Source organism: Lissotriton helveticus, chromosome 5_1 (assembly GCF_964261635.1).
Source record: "Lissotriton helveticus chromosome 5_1, aLisHel1.1, whole genome shotgun sequence".
In the NCBI taxonomy this organism is placed as follows: domain Eukaryota; kingdom Metazoa; phylum Chordata; class Amphibia; order Caudata; family Salamandridae; genus Lissotriton; species Lissotriton helveticus.
The window spans coordinates 236,542,581-236,560,763 of record NC_136065.1 but is presented as its reverse complement, the minus strand read 5'-3'; the positions used below and the strand labels follow the sequence as shown (position 1 = coordinate 236,560,763).

At 48.6% G+C, this 18,183-nt stretch overlaps 1 protein-coding gene across 2 annotated transcripts in view; it reads left to right on the top strand.

Annotated features, from left to right (window-relative positions):
• EXD3 (exonuclease 3'-5' domain containing 3) overlaps positions 1-18,183 on the top strand; it is a 2,383,304-nt gene that overhangs the window by 104,247 nt on the left and 2,260,874 nt on the right. For both annotated transcript variants that reach the window (XM_078642091.1, XM_078642090.1), the window contains exon 2: positions 16,049-16,106. The gene's annotated coding sequence lies outside the window, so the exon portion shown is untranslated. The remainder of the gene's footprint in view (positions 1-16,048; positions 16,107-18,183) is intronic.

Genomic DNA, 18,183 nt, shown 5'->3' with positions numbered 1-18,183 from the left:
GCACAGAGATAAATTTCATTTAATGCCAAAGAAAAGGTTAGATGGAATAATGGAGTGAAAACCAATGAAAATTAAGACCGAAATGTAAGTTTCACCAGGATACAGGTCGCGTCCGTGCCGTGCACAGTTAATTGAGTCTAAATGACATCTGACCCCAAGGACAGCTCTGTTTTCAGTGACCCAAAGCTGACATCCAGCGGATGTGTAATTGGATGCAAGGTCGCTGGACAGGCGAACCCGTCCTGCAGATTTAAGAGAGCAGACCCAATGCGAAGCACACGTGGAGAAAGTGGCCTTCCTTGGGGGAGAGGTGTGGCGCAGTAGCCAGAGCAGCTGGCTGACTCCACAGCGGCAGCTCCGCACCATGCGACTCTGGGCAATAGCTCATTTAATTTCCCCGACTGCCCCCAACGCCTTGAAAGCATAAGGGGTGATATCTTCGCGTTTTACAAATATGAATTATTCCTTGCAGATGTATAAAATGATATTTCTTTATTCTAAAAGGTATAACATATTCACCCACTCTGACTGGCATCTTGGCTGATCTCTCTACAGCTGCCGAACACAACAGAGGTCACACATCAGTCACTACATCACCTACTCCGCACCGAAAGTTACAGCTGCTTGTTTTGTCTTACGAGGAATAACGTTTGTTTTTACACTAGTAACCTTATGTTTTATAGCATTCTTTTTTTTTTTTTTTAAACTATTCGTGACTGTCGCAGGATGTTATACATTTCTTTACATTTTCTCAACATACCACATATCAGTCTTTTCCATTTTCTTTACCATTAACTTTTGGTAGCATATCCTTACAATCATGAGTCGTTTTTCTTATCCATTCTCGGATGTGTCTCAGTAATGATCTTTAAACACCATAAACATGACTTACATAAGTGCTAAACCCCAACTGCCCCTCCCTTCCCGCCCACCCACCCCCCGTCTCCTGGTCGTTCTCTCTTGTACACTCTACATTCCGGGCCAAGGTGTCTCAGTCTATCTGGAAATTGTTAAAGGCTCTAGACCCGGTCTAGCCCTTGTGAGTGGTAATGGTGCTCGTGAGCCTCGGCCGCCCCCTGCTATATGTATGTGTTCACCCCACCGGGTCTCCCGAACTGTCCAGGTCTATCTCTTCCAATTCGAACATCATTAAGTCCCATTCCTGTGCTATAGGGTATTTGCGAAGGCCTTTGTCCTCCTCTTCCCGCAGCGCCGCGGATTCGGCTTTGCCCCATTTCAGCAAGTCATTTCGCCACATTTCTACCTGCGGGGCCCTGGGCGACTTCCATCTCATAGTGAGCACCCTGATTGCCAGTACGAGTGCCAGGTCCGTAAATTTCAGTTGTGCTTTGCATGTTTTGGGTCGTTTCCTGTTCCCTATCAGGCAGGGTAATGCCCCCTCAGGGATCCGGAGCGTTGTTATGAAGTGTAGCGTGTGTTTGATCGTCCCCCAGTAAGTATGTAACTTCGGGCATGTCCATAGCATGTGAAGGATATGTGCCTCATCTTGTTGACATCTCGGGCAGCAGTGTGCAGCGGTAGGGAACATCCTATGGAGTCTCTGGGGCGTAAGGTATGCTCTATGGAGAATCATGGCCTGTATGAACTGAAACTTAACATTCCTAGATACTCTTCTATGATGTCCTAGAATAATTTTCCACTCCCCGTCCGTTATGTTTTCTCCCGAGTCTGCAGTCCAAGTCTCCCTAAGTTTAGTGATCGGCGACGTCACATGTTCTCTGATACCGACATACAGCCATTTCACCAGGTGTCCCCCCGTGCCCATATAATGTAGGAGGTGCACTAATTCGTGTTGTTCTGGATTCGTACGTTGTGGAGCCCAAGCTCGCCACACGAAGTGCGTCACCGAGGCATGTAACAGGTATAAGCGCGAAGGCGCCCCCGTGGCTTGCACAAATGAAACGTGATCCAGCATGTTGTCGTCCCCGAACAGGTCTCCCACTCTGTCCACCCCGGCCTCCGTCCAGGGACGTAGTCTGCGCTGTGTCAGGGTCCCCTGTGGTGTCGGGAGCCCCAGTAGGGGTATATTGTCTGCGTATGGAGAGGTCCCAGCCGTGTATGACAGTGCTTTCCTCCAGCAGGCCAGAGCCACATGCAGGAGGGGGTGACAGTCTCTGGGGATCCTAGCATTGGGCAAGAGGAGGGAGTGTAGTTCTCCACGTGCTAATTTGTCTGTCGTGTAAGCGATCTCATGTAGATCTCTGCCCGCCACCCATCGGGTCAACCATTGGAGCTGGCTGGCATAGTAGTAACTTCGTAGGTCTGGCACGCCCAGTCCTCCCCGTCTGGTGTTCAGTTGCAGTTTTTTAAGGCTGATTCGTCTTCTCCCCGAGCCCCATATAAGGTTGATCAGTAATGTATTGAGTGTGGTGAAAATTTGTCGCGGGAGCAGACCGGCAGGTTTACAAAATAATACAGTATGCGGGGGAGCAGGACCATCTTCGAGACCGCCACTCGTCCCATTACCGATAGGGGTAGGGACGTCCAGAAGCCTATACTACCTCGTAGGCCAGTAATGGCCTTACGGATATTACCGTCAATTTGGGCCTCCGGGTCCCGGTATACATTTATTCCGAGATATTTAAACGTGGTCAGTGCCACTTGGATTTCATAGGCACCGAACTGTATGTGGGGGGGCTGTTGTCCATCTCGGAAGAAGAAACCTAGAGACTTTCCCGGATTTATAGCCAAGCCAGATATGGTCTCAAAGCGTCTGAAGACATACGCCAGGAGCGAGTGGTCCCCCCGCAGGTTCCGGAGGAACACCAAGATATCGTCGGCATATATAGAGACCATGTGGTTGGTACCTTCCACCGGTATGCCCTCCTCCTCAGCTCTATTGCGGAGCGCAATAGCCAGGGGCTCCAGCGTCAGAACAAACAGTAGTGGCGACAGTGGGCAGCCCTGTCGGGTGCCCCTGTGGACTTCATAACTGTCAGATGTGTGTCTTCCCGTGCGCGCCCTGGCCGTCGGACCTGTATATAATAAGCGGATCCATTTTATAAGGGCCTCCGGGAAACCAAAGAGATGCAGGACTTCGAACATGAAGTTCCACGTCAGGGAGTCAAACGCCTGGCGGAGATCCAGGGCTATACAGCCAGCGTGTGGTAAGTTATGAGGGGTAGTTGTCATAAGGGCGTGGAGTCGTCTCGAATTTTGGGAGGTGCTTCTCTCTGGGAGGAAGCCACATTGATCAGTATGAATCAGGCCAGGGAGGTGGTGTTGGATCCGCATGGCAATAGCTTACTAAGGATCTTATATTCCGTGGAGAGCATGGAGAGGGGCCTGTAATTACCCACATCTAGGGTGTCCCTACCGGGTTTCGGGATAGAAATCACCAAGGCCTGCATGGTGGTAGCCGGTAGATGGCCAACCTTGTAAGCGGTGTTGTATATTTTCTCCAGTACGGGGGCCAGCACGTCAGCATATGTTTGATAAAACTCCCCTGGCAGGCCGTCCATGCCCGAGGTCTTGCCTCGGTTAAGTGTGTGGATTGCTATCTTTATTTCGTGCTGTCTGATAGGCCCAGCTAGGGCCGCCTGGATTCCCGGGGCCAACCTTGGGAGCGTCAGCTCTCCCAGGAATTCTGCCATTTCGTCCCTGGCATCTACAGAGGGAGGAGCATAGAGGTTCTCTAGGTGAGTCTTCAATACAGTGTTAATTCCCAGTTGTGTATGCACCTGTTCGCCCGCTGCGTTCCGGATAGCCGTTATTGTAGGGCTCTCTGGGGTATCCCTAACCAGTCGAGCAAGCAGAGCACCAGATCTGTCCGCCTCCGCCTGTTGGCGTTTCAGATAGGCCCCATAGTCCATCACCCTCAGGGTTTCCAGCAATTCAGCATGCTCAATATTACACAGTTGTAGATCAGCTTTTCTGTCGGGGTCCTGCCCTGCCGCATTTTCAAGGTCTCGCAAGCGCTTTTCTACTTCGCATAATTTACCATGGATTTCCTGTCTGGCTCCCACTAGTCGGCCTATAGCAGCCCCCCGTATTACAGCTTTCATTGCATCCCACACAATCAGATTCGAGGACGCAGAGTCCCAGTTTGTATCGAAGTAATCAGTCAAGGTGTCAGCTATATGTGATCTAAACGGGCCATCCTCAAGCAGCGTGGGGTTAAGTCTCCAGGTAGGGACTGGCGAGGGTACCTTTCCCCAGTGTAGGTCAAGTGTTAGCGGTCGATGGTCTGAAAATGTTTTAGCAAGGTAATCCGATGTGACGCATCTAGCCGTGACGGAGTTGGAGCATACAAACCTATCTAACCGAGTATGTAGATTGTGCACAGGGGAGTAGCATGAGTATTCTCTGTGTGTTGGGTACAGTGCGCGCCAGATGTCAACCAACCGCCAACCCTGGAGCCATGTCCCGAATGATTCTGACAGTTTATGTATTCCCGCCGCCTGGAGGGGGGGGGGGGGTGATCTGTCGAGGGCCACATCTAATATCATGTTCCAGTCACCTCCCAATATCCAGGGGACATCTACCCAGTCCGCCAATGCCCGGCCTACTGCAGCAAGGAATCTATCTTGGTCAAAATTCGGGGCATAGATGCTGCCCAAGACTACCACCTCCCCGTCCAGGGTGCCCCTCACCAATACATAGCGCCCTTGTTCGTCTGTTCGTCTCTCTAGTTCCACAAACGGAGTGCCGTGGCGTACCCATATCGTGGCTCCCCTGGAGAAGGCAGAGTATGTTGTGGAGAATATAGTACCCCTCCATTTCTTCCGTAGTAGGAGTGCCTCGGAGTGTGTCATGTGTGACTCCTGTAGGAACACTATATGTGCCTGTTGTCTAAGCAAGAAAGCATGCACTCTGTGTCTCTTCTGCACTGCCCCCAGCCCCCTCACATTCCAGGTGACCAGCCTATACTTTCCTTTTACGTCAGCCATATCCCTCTGTAGGTGTCGCAAGGAGTGTTCCCATATGACCTAGCAAGTGATTCTTCATTGTCAACCAGGAGACAGTTCCCTCCCTATCCCAAACCCCAACTGTGGAGGCGCAGCCTCTAAACCCTGCTGTGCCGAACCATAAACTTTGAAACGTAAGTAAACAGGTAACGGTGCATACTCTAGTGGGGGGTCGGCCAAGCATGTGCCGTGTCCATAGAGCCATACTCGGTAAAGCCGCCGGCTCAACGGCGCCGCCGGGAGAGTTCTCTCGAATTTGCTCGGTATATGTTGCCACGCCTTGTGGAGGGGGGGGGGAGGCAGAGGAATAGGGGAGGGGAGGGGGGGAATAAGGGTGGCCACTTTCTGATACAGTCAACAGGCTGCAGTCATGTGTCCCAGGGGCACAGGAGGTGCGTGAACCTCACCCTACGAGCCACGTACTGAAGTCTCTGTCCCCCACCTGAGTCCAATCCACATAGTGTTCGCCAGCAAAATAAGGACCCCATATATACTCCAAGCAAACATAGTTTCCCCCCTCCCTCACCTCCGCCACCCCCCTAGTTCATACAAAAAAAGGATATCATGGTGTACTCAAGCCTCAGGTCTGATCCATAGGAGGTATTATTCTTGGGCATTGTCTATAAGTTCGTCCGCGGCTCTGGGTGTCACAGTCGGGAACAGGACCATACTGTTGTCCGAGTCAGAGTGTACGGTGCTATCCTCAGTATCCGTGTTAATTGTCTCTCGATCGTCTCTGAAGGAGCCCACCGCTGCCACTGCATCATCTTGTCCCTGCTTCTGTTGGTGGGTGGTAGGTTTGCGCTGCTTCGGGTGATTGCGTCGGGCGCCTTTCCCGTTCTCTCCCTGAGTCGAGCTTTCTTTGGACCCATTGTCTGTAGAGTCTTGCGTCGGGGCCAGATGTTCCTCAATCTCCATCACTTCCATCCATTCCTCCACGTCGGTGGGGCTTTCAAAAAAATGAGTTTTTTTGTCATGGATCACCTTCAGGCGCGCAGGGAACAATAAGGCGTAGTGCAGTTTTGCCCTTTGGAGTCTCTGTTTCACTTCATAGTAGGAGGACCGCTGTTTCTGCACTTGAGTGGTGTAGTCCGGATACAGTGATATTCGTTTGTTCTCCCACTGTATGACCGATTTTATTCTGGCCTGGCTTAGCAGCATGTCCCTGTCCCGGTAATTTAGGATCTTGACAATAAGCGGCCGTGATGATTGTCCCGGTTTTGGTTGGCCAGTTGGGATCCTATGAGCTCTCTCTACACAGAAGAACGGTGACAGACCCTCAGAGGCGACGTTCTCTCGGAACCATTGTTCCATGAACTCCGTCGTACGGGACCCCTCGCTTCTTTCCAGCAGGCCAATAACGCGGATGTTATTGCGTCGATTACGCCCTTCTGCATCCTCCACGCGTTCCATCAGGGTTTTTACTTGATGTTGGATCAAGTGGATGGAGACCGTGTGTTCCGCCACCGCCGGGGCAAATTCAGCTATCGACAGACCTTGATCTTTGACTTTATCTGCTAATTTCTCATGATCTGCTTTAAGCAAGGAAAGGTTGGTGGTGAGGGTGCCCATCTGCGTCTCCATCACTGCCCTGGAGTCTCTGATCTCTTTAAGTATGAGATCCAGCTTGTCGCCTTGCTGGCTCTCCGAGGTGGTGGAGGTCAGTGTCCGCGGCGCAGAGCCCCCCGGGTCCGCATCCAGAGTGGGTCCCGTGACCGTTCCCTCCGTGCCCTCCACAGTCTTCACGCCTTTATCCACCATGGTAGACGTCGGATGTCCGGTTGGCGGCAGGGGTGCGTCTCAGGGCGAGTTTGAGCCGCCCGATGTGTGCTGTACTCCCCGGTAGTCTCCCCGTTGGTCTCCCTTATCACTCACACCCGGGGGCAGCTGCCGATAGGTTCTCAGTGATTCCGCGGGAGGGGGGGCGCCGTTTCCCACCTGGTCCAGGTTATAGGGGCGTTGAGGCCTTCCACAGTATCAACCACCTGTAGGCGATATGTCTCTCCCCCACCAATCTGAATCCGGCGGTCCAAGGCCGGCAGCAGGATCAATCGGGCACCGCCTCGTGTGGTCTCCTAGTTATGAAGAAGCGAGGGGCAGACATAGGAGGACTGGCCGATGGTGCACTGTTGGTGGTGCTTTGGGGGTGTCATCCGTGTCACCTCAGGTCCCGCTGACGCCCCAGGCTCTGACCCACCTCGTGGAGGCAGGCCCTGCACCACCTCAGCACTGCCGCTTCTCAGCCGAGCAATCGGGGCTCCGCAGCAGGGTCCGGTCCCGAGCCCATGGGTCCCTGCTCGTCACAGTCCGCCTCCTCCTACATTCAGGGCCGTAGCTGTACCCGAGGCCCCGGTTCACTGCACAGCGCAAGGCCTCAGGGGTTCTCCCCTCTCTCTCTCGGGCTCCTTACCTCTAGTCACTGCGGGTGTTCAATGGGCCAGGCAGGGGGAGCCCCAGTCGGCAGTCACCGCCGGCGGCGGAAGTAGTTGGTCCTCAGCGCCCGTGCTCCGGAGCCCCAGCCCACAGCGCAGGACCGTCTACAGTCTCCTTCTCCCTTTCTGGCATCAGGGTCCTTAAGGCACTGTCCGCACCCCTCAGCATCCGCAGGGGCAGGGTCTCCGTCGCGGGGGTCTGCTTCCGGTCCCGGAGGCTCCGCCGTACCACCGCCTACCGGTCCCTGTTTTCCGGGCACCTCCGCCACTCGAGTCCCCGGTCTGCAGCGTGATGTTAGGCCCCAGAATCGACCACGGCGTAGCTCCGGACCTCCTGCCGCCAGACCTCCAGGATTTTCAGCGGAGTAGGCGGGGGGTCTTAGCTTCAGGATACAGCCGTTTTCGGGTGAAAACGGCCCCTCGGCGCGGGCTGCAGGATATTTACTCCCCCGGCGGCACCGGAGCTCTAACAAACTCCGTCCGCCATGTTGGCCTGCTAGCCACGCCCCCTTTTATAGCATTCTTCAGCAGTTGGAGAGGTATGTGTGTTTATTTTGTTCACTACCACTCAGCCAGAAGGGAGGAAAGAGAAGAAAACTTAATCTGATGGCTAAAATGCTGGTTTTGTAGGCCCAGTCGTTCGCTTTTCTTTGGTACCATTTCTCACTTATCAGCACATGTGGCACTTAAAAAATCTCTTCCACCTTTAACAAGCCTTTGCAATGCAATAGGTCTCGCATTTACGCGAGTTTGAGCTATTGACATTGCAAATAACAATGCCTTTTATATTTGTTTTCGTTTTAAAAACTTACATAAAAGGCATTGTCATTTCCAATGCCAATAGCTTTAACTCGTGTAACTGCGAGACCTATTGCATTGCAAATGCTTGTTTTACAGCTTGCCGAAAAAATATTTGCTGAAACCGCTGCCCAAACGGCCTGGCAAATTTCCTAGGTGCAATATTTGTAAATTCCACAAGGTGGTAGCGCTGCACTGTATTTTGCGTCCATACATGCGCCTTGCATCATTAATCAACAAAAAAAATAAAACAATTTATTCGTTTACTCGAACTCGATGTGGGAAATACTTTTTCAATAAATACTTGTAGGAAAGGGGTTCTGTTTGAACGTTTTTGTTCGAGTTCCCAGGAGCATTTAAAATCATGACATGGAAATTCCGAAGCCCTATAAGTTAACACGCGAAGCGCTCATGTTGCCCCTCTCCCAACACTCACAGCAATTTTGCTCACACTTGAAAGTCAAACTTCGCTTTTCTTTCTTGTACGCCTCGTCAGAAGCAATTTTCTGACAAGCAAAAAACATTTTCTGTGGGAATTGGACACATTTTGTGAAGAGAACAATATTGTTTTGCAACCAGTGTTATATAACGATGTAATGTAAAATATGCTAAAAATCAAGTACTTACTTGTGAAGTGCTTTTATTATAGTCATGCATCTCATTCTGCTGTCCGCCACATCCTTAATGACAGATGACTTATTACCTGTTTAACGCGCTATTTGTCCTGATTAGATCAGTATATTGTGATCGAATTAAATCTAATGCTCGGTAATCTCGTGGAGGTATGCGTGTGACCTTCATGTGATGAACTGCCTTAAAGGAGAATGAATGGGGCTGTGGGTGGTGTTCCAGTTTACAGGAGGACCCTGCACCTTACCCAGCTTGTGGCTTGCCTCCTCCATCAAGCCATTATCAACTTTGTAGGGTAGGCATGGTCACTGTGGTTGGGGAGTTGTTATACAGAATTTTCTTCCAATGTGGACGCAGGGTTCTCCATCCCCTCGCCCCAGGAACATTTCAAAGCGGCTTCGAGACTTCTAGCCAAAGTGTCCTTACCGTGCGATTATTCCCAGGTGTAAAACTGGATCAGGAAATTATTTGTGAGCAGTAATCTTGTGCGCCGGTAGGTGGCGTTGATCTGCTCTGTGTTGCGTTGGCTGCGGCGAAAGTGACATGCTTGGTGCCTGTATATAGGTGCCACCCCAGCACGCTTACGTCTGTTCTTTTCTTTCCACAACAGTCAGCACACATCTGGAGAGAGCTACCCCCAGTGACTTTTTGACTAATCTTGTGCTGACTTTTGTCAAAGCCCTTTTGAGAAGTTTTTCTCTTGGTGTGACAGGAATGTCATCTAGGAAGGCTGGCTTCAAGCCCTGTGGCACCTGGTGAGGTTCTGGAGCTCTGAACGATCTGGCTGGCATTTAAACCCTTTCCACCCTCCGTTAAGGGAAGACAAGTGCAGGTGTTCCGCAACACACAGGGTGGGGGAGGGGGGTGCATAGACAGTTTGTCAAGAGACCCTGCGTCTCTGGGCATGGCTGGAACAGAAGGGCATGTTCCTGGTGGTTCAACACCTAGTGGATTCTCTGAACACCAGGGCAGACGAACTCTGCTGCAGATGCCTAGCAGAACACAAATGGCATCCCCATCCAGAGGTGGTACAAGGTCTCTTTCTGCAGTGGGGAGAGACTTGGTTAGATCTGTTCACCACTGTTGAGAATGTGCAGTGTCAGCAATTCTGCCTGCTGGAGTTTCCAAGGCAACTCTTGCTATGAGACTCTTTTCATCTTGAGTGGAGCTCAGGCTTCCAGTACCACTCCTGCCCGAGTTCACAGACTGCCCCTTCGGGAGGATCTTGTGTTGCAGCAGTAGGAAAGTGTTCTCCACCTGAAACGGTCAACGCTCTACCATCTTGTTCTCCACCTGAAACGGTCAACGCTCTACCATCTTGCATGGAGATTGAGCAGTGACAGTTGACATCTCTCGACCTTCCACCCGAAGTCTGCAATATTATTCTGGCAGCTGGGCGTCCCTCCACCAAAATGGTATACGCCTGCCTTTGAGCCAAGTTTGTGGCATGGTGTGCAGAAAAACAGGTTGACCATCTTTCTGCTCCATTCTCTCAGGTTCTTCTTTTTGTTCTTTCCTTTGTCCACAGAGCTCTGGGCACTGTTAAGGGCTACCATTCTGCTATATCGCCTTTCTACAGTTACCGGGCCAACCTTCCCTATTCCGATCCCCTATTGTAAATAGGTTCTTGAAAGATCTGCAGCACGTTTCTTCCTTCTCCCTTTATTATGCCTCTGTGGGACCTTAATCTGGTCCTGACAATCCTGATGTGTGCTCCCTTTGAGCCCTTCCACAACTGTTCTCTTAAGCTCCTTACCTTTAAAACTCCCTTCATGGTGCCAATAACATCTGCCAGGAGGGCCAACAAGCTTCAGGCTTTGTCATCCAAGCCTACATACTTTAACATCTACCTAGAGAAACGAGTGATGAACTAGAGCTTGTTTTTGCCAAAAGTGCTCACTCCTTTTCATGTTGGTGAGCCCACCCTGCCTACTTTTTAAGCTCTGCCACATCCCTCTAAAGAAAAGGAGCAACTTCACTGATTGGGCCCAAAAATTGCATTGTTGTTGTACCTTGACCACATGAGAGACTACCAAGTAGATGACCAACTCTTCGTGGGGTATGTGTGAGTAAAGGAAAAGGCCGTGCAGAAGTGGACCAACTCCAGGTGGATCATGCTCAGAATTAAAATGTGCTACGCACTGGCCAAGAAGCAACCCCTTGAGGGCACATTCCAGCTTGTAAGTACATTCCACCAGAGCCAAGGCTGGGTCCACCGCGTTAGTACGAGAGTCCCGGTCCTGGACATCTACCAGGCACCAACATAGGCTGCTCTGTGCACATTCACAAAAGACTACTGCCTTGACCATCTGTTATTTTGGGATGGGCATTTTGCTCGTTCGGTCCCGCAGAAGCTTTTGGTATGAAATTGTTTTGTACACTTTCCTCTGGGGAGGTATTGCTTGAGTATCTATTTTAAGGTAAGGAATCTGCGACTGAAAGTCTCTAACGCAAGAACAAGTTACTTACCTTTGGTAACACCTTATCTGGTAGCGACACTATCTAGCTGCAGATTCTTTCCTTACTGACACACCCATCCACCTTGCTCTGCGAACAGATTTGTAGGGACAGGGCTTTCCCCTTTCAATGCTTAGGTATTTGCGTCTTCACAGTGCTGACGTGGAGAGTTACGAAACGGACGTCAATGCGCAGGGGTGGCGCATATGTTGGCACCATGCGCGTCACTTCGTCACGGCCATCGACTCCACCTACTGTCTTTCCACTGTCTTTCCAGAGCCAATCTGACGCGTATGGATGATTATGAGGTACGGAATCTGCGGCTAGATAGTCTCTACTATTTAAGGCATTACTGAAGGTAAATAACTTTTTCTTCAACTCTTATTACCTATGGTCGATTGCACCAAAATACCCCATATATGTTGCTACTAGCAGTCTCCTGTGGCTGCCAGTTTCACCTGCCAGGTACTTATAAGTAGAATTTAGAGTAGTGCTGCACCCAACAACAATTTGCTTGTGCTGGATTGCTTTTTCCTGGGGATTGGAGAGACAATGGGGGGGGGGGGGAGAGAGAGGTGAGCAATCTTCAGTGCCCCCTGGAGCCTTGCAGCAGAATGCCCAGACCCAATCACCATCTATAGCTAGGCAGGGTGCACCATGCCATGGTGGTGTAGGATGGCTAATTGAGCACCATATTTGGCAATTTTGCAGACCATTGGCCTTTTGCTCCTTTGCAGCAAAAATTAAACAAAACAGTATATAGAGCCCTAATCCGAAAAGATTTTAAAGTTAGTGTGATTTTGAAATCTAGGGCCTACTAGCCATGTACTTTGTGCCGTCCACTGGCAACTTTCAAACATAATGCTGGTGTGGCTAACAAACAATTATAAAGGAGGAGCAGCTTAAACCAGCAATTGGAGCCCATGGCATTATGAGCAGGCAAAGGAACGCTGGAACTTTTCTACATTGCAGTTACGGACCAGTAAGAAGAAATGAAGCTGATATGCAGTGCATTATTCAATATTGCAGTTGTTCACCTAAAGCAACACAAATTTAAATTAAAAAAACTAAGAATTACACAAAATTAATATATTTTATTGAAATAACGACATTTAAAACAGCTGCCAAGCATCTGATATTAGATATGTGGCGTTTTTGATGGTTACCTGCAATGGGATCAATGTGTCCTGGGCCGGAGAAGTCTTTTTTTCACTTTTCAAAACACCCAGCTGTTGATAATAGAGAGTAAGGTGCACTTCATCACAAATAATTCTCCCACTACTATAAGGCACCGCTGCCTCTCCCTCTTCATCGCACTACTGCTCCTCAATCTTCGTGGCACTGCTTCTCCCCTTTCCTCCATGTGCTACTGCTCCCCTTCAATGCATCACACTCCACCCACTCCAATCTACCCTACTCCACGCCACTTTCATCTGTTGCAGTGTTCCCCAACAAACCAATCTACCCTACTCCAGTCTCAATCTACCCCATCTATCCCACTCCAAAGTACCCCACCCAATTCACCTAATCTACCCCACTCCACCTCTCTCCAATCTACCCTACTCCACCCCACTACAATCTGTCTCAATCTATCGCATTGTAACCTACTCCAATCTACCCCACTCAGTCCACCCAATCTACCCCACCCAATCCATACCATCTGGTCTACCCCATCTATCCCACTCCCATCAACCCCACTAAAATCTACACCACTTCAATTTAGTCCAGTCTACCCAAACTACCCCACTCCAATCTACACCAGTCTCCCCACTCTACCCCACTTCAATAAACCCCATTCGACCCCCTCCAATCTTCCCCAGTCTACCCCACTATAATCTACTCCAACCTAGTTCACTTCATTCTACCCAATCTATCCCACTACAATCTACACCACTCCAATCTACCTCAACATACCCCATTTTAACCTACCCAAATCTACCATACTCCCATCTACCACAATGTACCTCACTCCAATTTACTCCAATCTGCCCCACTCCAATCTACTCCACGACAATCTCTCACTCCAATCGACCCCAATCTATGCCACTTCAATTTACTCCAATCTAATCCACTCCAACTACTCCAAACTACCCTTTCTCACCCACTCCTGTCTACCCCACTCCAATGTACCCCACTTCTATCTTTTCCACCCCAAACTACCCTACCCAACACAGTAAATCTACCCCACTCTAGTCGACCCCCATTTACACCAATCTACCCCACGCAATCTACCCTAATGTACTCCACCCCAATCTACCGTCACTCGAGTCAACCCCATATACCCCATCCAAATATACCCCACTCCAATTCACCACAATCTGCCCCACCCAATCTACCCATCTTTACCCCACTCCAGTCTACTTCATTCTACCCCACTCCAATATGCCCTGCCCAGCCTACCACAATCTTACCCAATTTACTTAGATTTACACCACCCCAATCTACCTCAGCCTTTCCCACCACAGTCTACCACACTTTAATCCACCCAATTCCAATATAACACAATCTTCCTTACTCCACTCTAATCTTCAAGTCTAACCCCACCCATCCTACCTCAATCTACCCCACTCCAATCTACTCCAGTCTATCCCAAACTACCCCACTCAAATCTACCTCACCCGATCCTACCCCAATCTACCTCACCCGATCCTACCCCAATCTACCCAACCGCATTGACCCCCCACAAATATACCCCATCCCAGTCTACCCATCTCAATCTACCCCAACCATACCCACTCCAACCTACCAGTCTACCTCACCCCAATCTACCTCACCACAATGTTACCTACTCCAATCTACCCTTCTTTACCCCACTCCAACCTACCCCATTCCAATGTACCCCGATCTACCCCACTCTAATATACCCCAATCTTCTCCACTCCAATGTACCCTAATCTACCCCACCCATCCTATCCCAATGTACCTAGCCCAATCTACCTTGATCTGCCCACCCCAATCTACCCCACCACACCTTGCCACCTCACTCTACCACACTCCAATGTACCCCATCCCAATCTAGCCAAATGCACTACACTCAACCTACCTTGATCTACCCCACCCAAACTACCTCAATCAATCCCAATCCAGTCTACCCCACTCCAGCCTACCCCATCACACCCACTACAATCTACCACACTGGGGTTTACCCCAATCTACCACACTCCAGTCAAACCCACCCCAATCTACCCAAGCCCACTGTACCCCACCTCAATTTGCCCTAATCGACTCCACCATAACCTATTCCACATCAATCTACCACAACCTACCCCACATCAATCTACCACATCCATATTTATCCCACCCCAATCTTCCCCACTCGAATCTACCGCACCTCAATTGACCATAGTATGCCTCAATCTGCCCATCCCAGACTTTCCCAACCTACCCTGTCGAACATACCTTGACCCAATCTATCCCACCCAACCTACATCAATCTACCCCATCTAAGCAAATCTAATCTACCCAAAACGACCCCACTCCAATCTACCCCACTCCAGTTTACCCTAACTGCCCCCTCCATCTCACTACAGCCTACACCAATCAGCCTCACTCCAATATACTCCCTGAAATCTTCCCCAGTCAAGCCAAGCCAATCTACTCCAACCTAGCTCACTCCAGTTACTTCAGTCTACTCAATCTACCCCACTACAATCTACACTACTCCACTCCACCTCAACCTACCCCACTCCAGTCTACTCGCTACAGTTTACCACGACCTACCCCAACCCAATCTACCCCACTCATCCTACCTTAATGTACCCCACTAAAATGTACACCAATCTACCCCATTCCAATCCACCAAACTACCATACTCCAATCTACTCCCATCTACTCTACTCCAGTGTACCCTACGCAATCTTCCCCAGCCCAATCTCCCTCCACAATATACCCCAATCTTCCCACCCCATTCTCCCACACTCCAATATACCATATCCCAATCTACCCCAACCCAATCCACTCACTTTTAATTATGCTAACCAGGAGCCACACTGGTGTTCAATATGACTAAAAAACATTGCCAAAGCCAAACAGTCTTGCCAAACAGTCTCGTATAGGCAAGACCGATTGCCTTTGCTAGTGCTTGTTTCAATTCTGAGAGAGACCGGCTACATACTCATTTGACACTTGAAACTCTATTGCCTTGCATTTCACTAGTTGACATTGTAGACAAATAGAGATATTACATTGTTGCACTTTTCCGAAGACAGTAAAAATGCTAAATATTTCAATAGAGAAAGTGACATTGACAACTTGTTTTCATAGGAAAAGTGCCAGATATTTGGAAGAAAAGCTGTATTCCTTATTCAGGCTTGGCAAGAAGAGTCACATGAATACTGAATGTGCAGTGTCTAATGTCCTTGTGAAGGTCTAAGGATTGAAGTCTGGCAATTGTGGCCACTTGTATAGCACAAAACACACGTTTCGCGGTTTCTTGGTCTCTAATAACAACTAGAAAAAAAAAAAACAAGTTAGTCTGGACTGGACACACAGGAGGGTTTCAGGGAGGAATCTCAATGTTTTTCAAGTTAGATGCATGTGGCAGCCTCCAAGTTTAAATGCTACGGAATGTAAAAGTGCTCTGAACCAACCCATGCTTGGACAACATGCTTTGGTTCAGGAACCGGTCGAGGATGAGGTTTAAGGGGTGGTGGGAGGGTGTGTGTGTAAGCCTCACATCAGTAAGTAATTTAACATTTTGAAGACTTTTTATTTCATACTTTGCACTCCAAATATTTGGAATTGTACACGTTTACCATCTCCCCCCGTTTAAAAAAAAAAGCTTATATTTTTTCTTCTTTCCAGAAACTACTTTTTTTATCGAATATACTTCCTGTGCATTCGGTGTTACTTCTCTGCTACGGTAAGTTGATTTCGGTGTTTAAAATGTTTAAGCTAAATACAAACCTAGGTTCGATTGTCGGTCATAGACTGATTTCTTTAAAAATTATGTTTTGGGGGGAGGGGGCATACAAAAACAATTTGTTATCCTGAAAAGCATTTTATTTCGTGTGGTGAGCTAAAATTCACATGCTCCAAATAAGAGTGCTCAAGTTAAACATTTACTGTTGTTGAATCCTGTGCGAATTGTTGGCCAAGAACTTAGGTATTAAATTTGTGCTGAACAGTTTTGGAATGAAAAAACTGTGCAACTACATTTTGTTGATCTTACTCCAACGCGATTTGAAAAAACTGAGTTTTCTAAAATATATTCTATTTGAACCCTAATTCCGTTCAATATATATACATAGCTTTTTGCAGAAAAATTACTACTAAACCGTTAGTAGTCGACACCGGCAACCAGCTACTTCAGTTCATATCAGCTGAAAGCGCGCTTACTGTTAACCGATTAGAAGTCCATGGATTAAGGGGTCTCCAGTGAAATTAATGAATCCAATTTCTTTTTTCCTATTCTGCATCATCAACAGCAATAATATTACAAAAAATCTTCCCATCAAGACGAGAACGCGACGCGGTTCAAGTCTGTGTCTTATCCACAAAACAATTCATGGGCCTACTCTAGAATCACTCTTTCTACTGCCTTTTGGTAGTACTAGGCACGCAAATGTTTGAGTGCTGCCACATAAAACCAGTTAATCAGTTCAGCCAGAATTAGTTGCCTTCGTAAAGTGCTCTGATATCCTTCGGGATCTTGTTCGCGCTATATAAAACTTTATAAATAAAATAAGAGATTTGGAGGACGAACATCCACATAGCTAACATTAGGAGATGTTCCCCAAGTACTCTAACTCTACTGTCCTCTTGCCTTTAAGTTTCACCATGACTCTGATCATTAATGTGCAGTGCTGCGAGGTCAGATGCCACAGATAGCCATCATCCTTCTCCAGCCAACCTCTTGCAACAAAGCACTTAGCTACTTAGCAATAGATAGTTAATGAATCTCTCTAGAGCTTAACTATATTGTTACCATATTCTCTGTTGTCTCTCAGAAAGATTTATTAGGACACATCCTTGTTGTAAATGGTTATAAAGTTGAAAGTTCCAGCCTCTGTGTTTAGGTCCCATCCTGTTCCTCATTGCTGACCAAGACCTGTTTTCATCTAGTGGCTCTGGTCCAAGCCAGTCCTAGCATGTGGTCGGAGAGGAGCAACACTTAATGACTGTGTCCAAGGGCATTGTCACGGACTGCACATCCTATATGACGAGATAGTACCGGCCATTCCCCTGGCAAGTGATCAATATCCTATTGTCTGTTAAGGAACAGACAATAGGATATTGATCACTGGTAAGGAATAACAGAGTTTTTCAACTATGTTGTGGTTACAGGGATGCACCCGAAGCGCTACATCTATTAGCATGGTTGGTAAGCACCAAGTCCAGGCATAATTCTGCTGACAGTTGGTGCCAACTGATTGTAGTTGTGGAATACATTCCTTTTTTTAAGGCTAGCTAGCAGCTGTAGTTGTGGCAATCCGTGTAGTATCTTGAGACTGGGTCCCCTAACTCCTTTTGGTTGTAAGTGGTGTGCTTGAGAGTCTTCGATACATGACGGATATTTGGATCCACCCTATTTGTATGTAGCCCTTAAGGTTGTTGTGTGCTCCGTAGTGTTTTGTGGTAGTCCGTGCTGCCGTCTTCCTTCTCCCCTGCCTGTCCCTCTGTGCTGTCCTCTTACTATAGAAGCCATTTTAAATCCAATTGAATGTGTCTGATGAAATTCACATCATCTGGATGGTGCAGGAAAGGTGGTCATTGGACATGGATCAAGCCAATTCCAGCATGTGTACTGAGAAGAGCAACATTACACAATGACTATGGTCAAGGATCTTAAAATGTATACAAAGAACTGGTACCTGTCCATTCCCACACATCCAGTGTCCTGTTCAGCTGGCAGGCAAGTTCTCGACAAAAGCACCTGTTAGGGCATAGGCTGTCTGAACTCCACTACCTATAAATATAGTGAAATTTCCCCTATTGCA